This window comes from Haliotis cracherodii, unplaced genomic scaffold (assembly GCF_022045235.1).
Source record: "Haliotis cracherodii isolate W230 unplaced genomic scaffold, xgHalCrac1.p SCAF_11, whole genome shotgun sequence".
In the NCBI taxonomy this organism is placed as follows: domain Eukaryota; kingdom Metazoa; phylum Mollusca; class Gastropoda; order Lepetellida; family Haliotidae; genus Haliotis; species Haliotis cracherodii.
In genome coordinates this window covers 23,286,955-23,296,045 of record NW_027266266.1, presented here as the reverse complement: position 1 = coordinate 23,296,045, position 9,091 = coordinate 23,286,955, and the positions used below count along the sequence as shown (strand labels likewise).

The window sequence follows — 9,091 nt, the reverse complement described above, 5'->3', positions numbered from 1 at the left end:
GTTATTTTGACAAAGGCGCTTTCTATGTGTTTTAGCGTTTAATGAGGGTACAGAAGGGTGTGTATGTGTAACTAAAACACGTTAAGGGTCGATTGTAGTAATCAGATATACTTTCATTGTCAGCTTCCGTTTCCTGTGTTTGGGAAATACTATGAGTCATACAGGAACAACACTTTAAAAAACTCGGCGGGATAAAAATGTTCAAACGCTTAGTTTGTCGACCTTCATGCCACCATCTGTTCTATGAGGCTGCAGTCGTCAGAAACGTCAACGTCATTAACGTACATTTGTACATTTTATGTTGACTTTATACCAAGGTCGTTGAAAGTCCTGGTGGTATGTGCGTTATGCAAATGCCTGTGAATATGATTTGCAAGTCAAATGTCAGTATGTATTATTCATATTATCCATATTTGACTTAATGGCCCACTCAATTCTAAACATGTTTAAACGTGTTTAAGTTCAAAACATGTTTAAATTTTGAACATGTTTAGACTCTAGACATGTTAAATTCTAAACATGTTTACATTGGGATGTTGTGTTTTGGTGATGTTGTGTTCGAGTGTGAGACGATAGCTCATTTCATGTGTTTAGACCATAAATGTGTTAAGACGGAACACACTAAAAGTTCTGGAACATTCCGGAACATCTAAACAGGTCTTGTATGTGTTTACATTCTAAACACATTTTTTACAGTGTGGTGTTATGTATGTGACAACTAGGCTCCGCATTGCATATTGAAAGTCAATAATGGTCCTGTGTCCTTGGATGGATTGTCGAGGTAAATATCAAATCGTTTGTCAAACAAATCAAATATTCCGGTGCAAACTGTGGCATATTCATCTGTCGGGCGAACAGTTCGAAAAATCGGAAAAGTCTTATTGTCAATATCACCTAAGATATTCCTAACGTCCCTTGTGCACGTCGGCACCGGAAGTGACATTGCCCTTTCAAACCTCGCTCTCGACCTTGCAGCTGTTTCGGCCTCGATGCCCATGTGACGATACTCATTCATGTGAAAATACGTCGATTGCTCGGGGTCATCCGATTCGTGTATTTCCTTAATGGACACTTTCGATTCGGACACACTCGGCGCCACTTCAACTGACCACTGAGTGGAGGTGTCCAATATGGAGCCGACGTTGATGTTAAATCCTGACGATAATCCAAATCCTGCATTTGACACAATGTCCTTCACTTCGTCAATACTAGAAGCTCTCAACACTGCTCTCAGTACAAAGTCGGACGGCGCTGTGTTGCCAACGGTTGGTCCAGCCAGACTATTGACCGAGAATACCATCCCGTGGTGGTTATAACCAATCGATACACCCGTAGCAAAGACTTGTGAACTTCTCTTCAACACCGTCGTCTCCAGTTATTGTGGCATCGACGACGTAGCCGAATGTCTTTGCAATGTCCTCACCGTCTTCGTTATGAGCTATGACCTTAACATCCGGGCGGTTGATATAAACGGTGCTGCATCCGAGGTCTTCTCTTGTCAGTTGTGGCGTTTTCTGATTGTAGCCGAAGTAGATCTCCATAAGTAAATCATTAACGAACAACGTCTCAAACGGCAGCCCCGCCCCCTGAGCAGTTCCCCGGACTTCGTCGACGTACTTAGGAAAGTTCTTCTCCGTCATGCTTAACATGGCCTCCACGAAATCTCGTCCTTCGCGAGAGTCGTAAAAGGGCAATAGCGTGTCCTGAAGTAGAAAGGACTTCTGAATGTATGTCTGTATGCGGGACTGGAAGGTGCTGCCCACGCTGTAGCCGACGTCGTAGTAGCTGCCCCTGGTGCACAACACTGGGAACGAGGTCGCCATAATGAATATACCTGGAAAATAGAATTCCTTCTGTGAATTTAATATTGTTAATGCAGTTTGACCAATATTGCAATGGTTGACATAATATGAAACCAAACATCTCGTAAAAAAACATATCTAACAATTAAACCGTAGTACCTACAGTTGGTTCCTACTGAAAAAAAGCGTTTCTTGTTTCCGTATATTTGCGTCAGAATTTCTGCCGTAACCTTAGTAAGTTCTCCAAGCGATGCATTGTCGAAACGGACGCCTAGAAACATGAGCGAGTGAGTGAGTGAGTGAAAGAGTATGGTTTTACGCCGCTTTTAGCAATATTCCAGCAATATCACGGCGGGGGACACCAGAAATTTGCTTCACACATGGTACCCATGTCGGGAATCGAACCCGGGTCTTCGGCGTGACGATCGAATGCTTTAACAGTAGGCTACCCGACCGCCCCCTAGAAACATGAGCGAGAAGATAGGTTTAGTTCTAGTGAGCATTAGCAACACCTCAGGACACCTAGAAACCGGCATTCGTCAGCATGAACGAGTGAGTGAGAGAGTTTAGCGCCGCTTTGAACAGTATTTCAGTTACATCAGGGCGTGTCAGATTGATGTGGGAGAAAAAAAGAGATGTAAAGGTTAGGCCTTTACCACTTGGTGAAATTCACGAATTGACAAACCCAGGAATAGTCACAGATAATTTGGAATTCCAACCCACGATCATAGGTTTCTGGCACACCCAAAGGACGAGCAACGAATTGCGGCGCATGTGACGATTGGGCCACAGGTTCCTCCTGAGTGAGAAGATGGCTCATCCGTATGCCTAAACCTAAGAATAGCTATCCGAAGCAGTTAGGTTATATGGTATTTTGATATGTTCAAGGTATTCATCTTTGGGATTAAATTCGAAATGTATTTCCTTTTAACGTTATTCTTAACAAACATTTCCCTATGGCATTGCACGTTCGTATCGTTGGAGTATTGAAGTCAAAATCAGGTCATTATTGCATGAATAACACGTGTTGAGTATATGGTAGGAAATCTTTATTTATAATTATATAATGTATCTTTTATATTTCCACGGGAAACATTGATGGTTATGATTGAAAGAATTGTATCTAAGTTAGATACCCTACTCTTAGACTAACATTTACTCCAAGAAATAAAGGTATCTTATTTAAACATTCATATCTACAAAATAAAACACATTTAATCCAAATGGAGCCAAGACCAATGCTTAATTTCAGGCCTAGAGCTTAAGTAATCTAGATTAAATTCTGCCAAATTATATGTTACTTGATTTTGTATTCATTTTTCAATATATTCTTATGGGTCTGGGGGACAGGAATACGCTACTCTGTTAGCCTTAACATACTATGTGGGCATAGTTTTGAGTGAAAATAAGTCTTGTTCTGAGTATTGTTTTGTATTGCAAAGGTAACACAGAGCGTGCGTGTCTGAATGAGAGCGTGCGAGAATGCGTGCTTGTTTTCAATATGGTGTTTTGGATTATATGAAAAAGAGGATCGGACAGCGTTCGGAAGTAGTAACAGATCATCGCTTTGTGCAGGCCTATGGGGTCCGATAAATTGTTGTGGCCTAAATTACAGCGTTCCAACATACCTGCGTTAACATGGTGTTACTGATTACTTGATATATATAGCTGGCTACTTAGTGTCTAGCCACTGCTATGAATCTATGTTATCTGGCAATGCTCTACCTATAGTATGAGGACTTTAACCTTAACAGCATAGGTCACGCATCAGCTGACTGAAGCTAAGGTTGTGCTAGTGAGTAGGTGAGGTGAACTGGGGTTTAACGTCCCTTCCAACATTATTGCACTTATATAGCGACGTGCATGCACGTGTGTGTGTGTGTGTGTGTGTGTGTGTGTGTGTGCTTGTACTAGTCCGGATTGATGCCGATTCATAGTGCTAGCCCCCACTCAGACACAGTATACTGACTCCGAGCCGACCGGTCCATGTTTAAGCCCCTTAACGCCGAGCGCCAGACAGGGATTCACACAGTATATCCATGAGGAGACTCGAACACGGTTGTTCGGAGTGACGAGCGAACGCTTTAACCACTAGACTACCCCGCCACCTACTGGTATATATACTGTGATAGTGACGTGGTATAAAGTACAAATATACTGCGATAGTGACGTGGTATAAAGTACATATACTGCTACAGTGACGTGGTATAAAGTACATATATACTGCGATAGTGACGTGGTATAAAGTACATATACTGCGATAGTGACGTGGTATAAAGTACATATCCTGCGATAGTGACGTGGTATAAAGAACATATACTGCGATAGTGACGTGGTGTAAAGTACATATCCTGCAATAGTGACGTGGTATAAAGTACATATACTGTTATAGTGACGTGGTATAAATTACATATTGTGCGAGAGTGACGTGGTATAAAGTGACTACCAACTGTCGTGGTCAAACTTGGTGATGAACTCTTTTGTGAACTCGTCATTTGTCACGTGGCCGTCCCTGTTGTGGTCGAGGTCATTGGTGACGAGGCCGATAACGTCTACTTCACTCAAGCCGTGGTGGTTTTGGTGACAGCCGTGTGCGCTGATGGGAAGAAAAGGTTAGTTTTGAACTTTCTTATTGTCACCTAATAGCTTACTCTAGATGCGAGTGAGTGAGTTAATTGGTCTGCTACAGCTTGGGACAGTATTTCAATTATTAAGGATATACCATTTGATAGTCCAGGGGTACATTGGCCCATCTTTTACCAAGACAAAATATATTTATCTCGGTATACGGCCTCTAATAAAACCGTGAACCCCATTTCTGTTCACAAACCTAAAGGCGGCGTAAAACCAAACTCACTCACTACGATGAAACCGACGAGCATGGACGATATAGTTCGTCACATGGACAGCACACGGATGAATTTGATGAACTTAGATCTTGGCTGAATTGAGGGTCACATCATCCACAAACGTATATAATTGTAGAAAGTGAGTATGGTTTTACGCCACTTTCAGCAATATCACGGCGGGGTACACCAGAAATGAGCTTCACACATTGTACCCATGTGGGGAATCGAACCCGGGCCTTCGGCGCGACGAACGAACGCTTTAACCACTAGGCTACCCCATCGCCCCTTAATTGTAACAAGAAAAGAAAAGCATATCAGATTACAGAACCTCAGTATTTTCGTCAATCCCGGGTGATGTAAGTATATTTATGTGTTTGGAAGATGTATTCACTCTCTCGAAACTGTTCTAATCAATGAAATTTTGTTTCGTTGTACTTAGTATTTACTAAAGCAGGTGTGACTGAAGAACTCACCTAAACGCAAGACGGCAGGTCTGCAGAAGCAGCAAAGACACAACGGCAATCTTCATGTTGCTGGAATAGTCATTTATGATTAGGGGGCACGGGTGGCCCAGTCGTCTAAGGCGCCGCGATTCGCTGTGCAGAGTTGCGTCCCTTGGGCACGCCAGAAATGATTGTGGTTCGAGTCCCGGTTCGCCCCAATTATGTTTCTAGGTTTGTCAGCACCATACCCGTGCTCGTGGGTTTCACCGAAGTGGTAAACGTCTGAGATCTGCATCACTTCGGGCTTTCCTCCCACGTTAAGCTGACACGCCGTGATATAACTGGAATAATGTTAAAAGTGGCGTTAAACCCAACTCACTCACTCACTCACTCATTTAAGATGAGTGTGTGACTTGGGTTTAATGCCGCTTTGAACAGTGTACCAGTTTTATCACGGCGTGTCAGCCTAATGTTGAAGGAAGCCCGCGGAATACCCCACGAGCAGGTGCACGTATGGTGCTGACAAACCTGGAAACAGAATCGGTCCGAACCGGGATTCAAACCTACTATCGTAGGTTTCTGGCGTGTCCAAGTGACGCAACTCTGCGGGGCCTTTGGCGAGTGGTCATATCAGATGATGATATGTTTCTTATATATATTTGTTTTGATATAAAAAATAAATAGCATTTACATTTTTCTCAGAATATATAATATACTAGCTGCAGTGTTTAATCCTCCTAAGCCATGTACATAACTGTACGTAAGAAGCGACTAACGGGATCGGGTGGTCAGGCTCGCTGACTTGGTTGATGCACGTCATTTATCCCATTTGCGTGGATCGATGCTCATGATGTCAATCACTGGATTGTCTTGTCCAGACTCGATTATTTACAGACCGACGTCATATAGCTGGAATATTGCTGAGTGTGGCGTTAAACAACAAACAAACATACCTGTACTTGATGCCTATTTTGTGGAACATAATGTTAGATAACTTGATCAAGCAAAACAGATGTGACTGAATACAAAGGTTACATATTCAAGGACCAAGCAGGACGGCCATTCAAGACAACCTCAATGGTTTGAGAAACCTGTGAGTCGTGATCATTTTCCATCTGACTTTAAACACTGTTGTGACTTCACTATTGTTTAAACTACCCATCACGAATGGGCAGTTGGTTGTCAGTTATTAATGGCTACATCATCTTGCGCCTCATTTCAGTTAAAGGAATTGACGGAACTATTTTCTGTTCTGGCAGTGAAGTAAATTTCAAAGCAGAATACCGGATATCTTATTTCGTGCTGGTACAGAATGTGCACGTGCCCCTTCCTTTAGTTAGAAACAGTTTTTTAACCGCCTCGCTTAAATAACGGGTTTGGTGGGGCTTGCTCCCACACAACGCCCTGAAACATATGCTATCACAGATAAATGTCATTTTTAGCTAAGTTATTGAAAAATATTACTGTACTTATTGTTGACATTTGGCCTTGACGGATGTCACTGATGAGGATGCGACAAGCCGTATTTTTTCGAGTATTAATTCCTCGCCCTTGTAGTACTTGGCAATTCTTATTCACGGACCGATAGTTAGGAATGTTCTTGAGATAATACCATTTAAAAAAAATATGCTCAGAGAATAATCCAAGTTTAATATTAATTAAACTAATTTATTCATAGAATACTTGTTTAAAGCCATTTTCTTCCATCTTGGTGCGAGAGACAAATATACGCTTACCTTATTCAGACTAACCAAATCAAGATGGCTGCCAGATCTAGGTCGTGACTTATCTGAATCACGATCAAGGCAGCAGTTTGTGGCCATAGTTTGTGGAACCATATGTCACCATTACGTGTTTAGAGTGCCCATGTAAGATAGCAAACATGTAAACCAAATGCGTGTGTATGCAGCAACGATATCTCGGCCATATTGTATAACAAACGGGTTAAGTGGAATTATAACAGTGTGCCACAATATGATGATTAAATGGAATTTGAAACTCGAAACATCATGAACTGCGTATGTCGAATTACTGTTTTGCGTATTAGACTACTTTATTTTTTGAAAATCAACACCCATGGAATTTCGCTACGCGATATTAAAATCTAGCTCGGTGTATCCATTTCCAATTTGATTGACATGAGACAGAAAGCAATATTTGCCGATCGTATTGTTTTCTGTTTACACTTTTAGTTGACTAGGCAAATCGGTTGACATGAAAGGTATTCCCATTGGGTAGAATCCTAGTTAGAATTGGTCCCCAGCAACCCCTTGCTTGTAACAGTGGTCTAAAATCTACCAAGGTTCTTGATTTCGGGTCATCGTCCCCCCGAAGTGCAATGATGTTCATAACATCAACCACTGGTTTGTCGGGCCTGATATATTTGGAATATTCCCAATCTCATTAAAATCAGATCTTAGTTCTTGCTACCGCTAAACAAAGATCTGAGGACATCCAATTACGGGTCACGTCAGACCGACCTTGTGCGAACTTTGACCGACCAATGGAATGACCAATCAGAAGGGAGCTTTCTCGTGCTTTACGGCGCTAATTTCAAAGTGGCGACTACGCTTCGAAACATATTTTGACATATTCTCTATTACAAATTTGAAACCTGAACAAAAGAAAATTCTGGAATAGCTAATAGAATGGCTAGATTGTATGGATTCAGTCGTTAAACCCGTAACTATCGTTCGGATATTGCTGGAATATTGCTAAAGGCGGCATTAACCCACATTCAATCACAGGGATGTTAGATGTGAAAAAGATGTATTCATGATCGAATTTTGGGGGTTATTTTGAGGGTATAACTGCATAGATTTTCATTAAGGATTCCTCTTCCAGCCACATATAAAACCTCACAGCAACTTCACAGCAAGGTATCAATAATCGAGCCTGGGCCACGCAAACTGTTGGTAATATGAGCAACGGATCATGCAAGTGAGGGGACGGTATATTGCTTGGAAGAGAGTGTGTGTGCGTGCGTGCGTGCGTGCGTGCGTGCGTGCGTGCGTGCGTGCGTGCGTGCGTGCGTGCGTGCGTGCGTGCGTGAGATTCAGTTGTTGCTTATAGGCCTACGGTACTGCTATTACCCGTTGCTATTACCGAGTTGCATCCTTTAATTCGCCCCGATAACGTTTTGGGTTTATCGGCTTCCTCAGTATTTTGGTCGACTTAGTTTAGCCCATGTACCCCATTACCTTAAGAAACGATGAATGGTGACAATAATAAATACAAAGCGCACGTAAAATACGATTCATTTTGTTTACAGCTATATAGGAACCTGCACCTGTGCCTGCACATGCATGAGACCAACATCACTTCGGGATTTAATCCATCCTGAAGCTGGCATACTGATAGAACTGAAATAATCTTTAAATCGTTATAAAGCCTCTCACTCATAAAGTAAACAGTTACTGCTATGCGGATACATACAGTTTGTACATCGGATTTTCAACTCGTACCTCAATGAACCGAAAACGTCCACAGTCAATCCTTAATAAAATATAAACATTAATTTAATAAGTTTCTAATGTCCATACTTTACCAAATCTAGTGTCCCAATGCAGTGTCATGGTTTCAGCTGTTGGCCCTGTGGTTGGGGGGACGATGCGTACACGTATCGGTTTAAACAAATCAAACTTAAACTTTTCATGTGAAAATCATTAAGTCATTGTACGCGAATTAACAGAACACAAATCAAGCAAGACCATCTCTGATTCGGTCCACGGCGAGCGGATCCTGCCACCGCCATTTTCAGCAACTCTGCACACCGACTTAGGACAAATTAGACCTTAAGGGCACCAGGGTACTCACAGACATTCACAGACAATCACAGACAATAACAGACGAGTGGTAAATAGGAAATAAAACAAAACGTGAGGTTTTACAGCGTTGCGTTGCATCACAAGGACGTGGATTATTGCTCGAAATTCTGATCACTGGATCGTGTGGTCCAGACTCGATTGTGTGTGAAGAGTATTGCTGGATGCGGCGT

The 9,091-nt window shown here is 42.1% G+C and overlaps 1 long non-coding RNA gene and 1 pseudogene across 1 annotated transcript; both read right to left on the bottom strand.

The window, feature by feature from the left end:
• Positions 1-676: 676 nt before the first annotated feature.
• Positions 677-1,823, bottom strand: LOC139455599 (beta-alanyl-dopamine/carcinine hydrolase-like; annotated as a pseudogene).
• Positions 1,824-4,257: 2,434 nt separating this feature from the next.
• Positions 4,258-6,845, bottom strand: LOC139455597 (uncharacterized). The gene is made up of 3 exons (XR_011652486.1): positions 6,831-6,845; positions 5,125-5,184; positions 4,258-4,398 (listed from the first exon to the last, which is right to left on the bottom strand). It is a non-coding gene; the product is annotated as an uncharacterized lncRNA (long non-coding RNA).
• Positions 6,846-9,091: the final 2,246 nt, after the last annotated feature.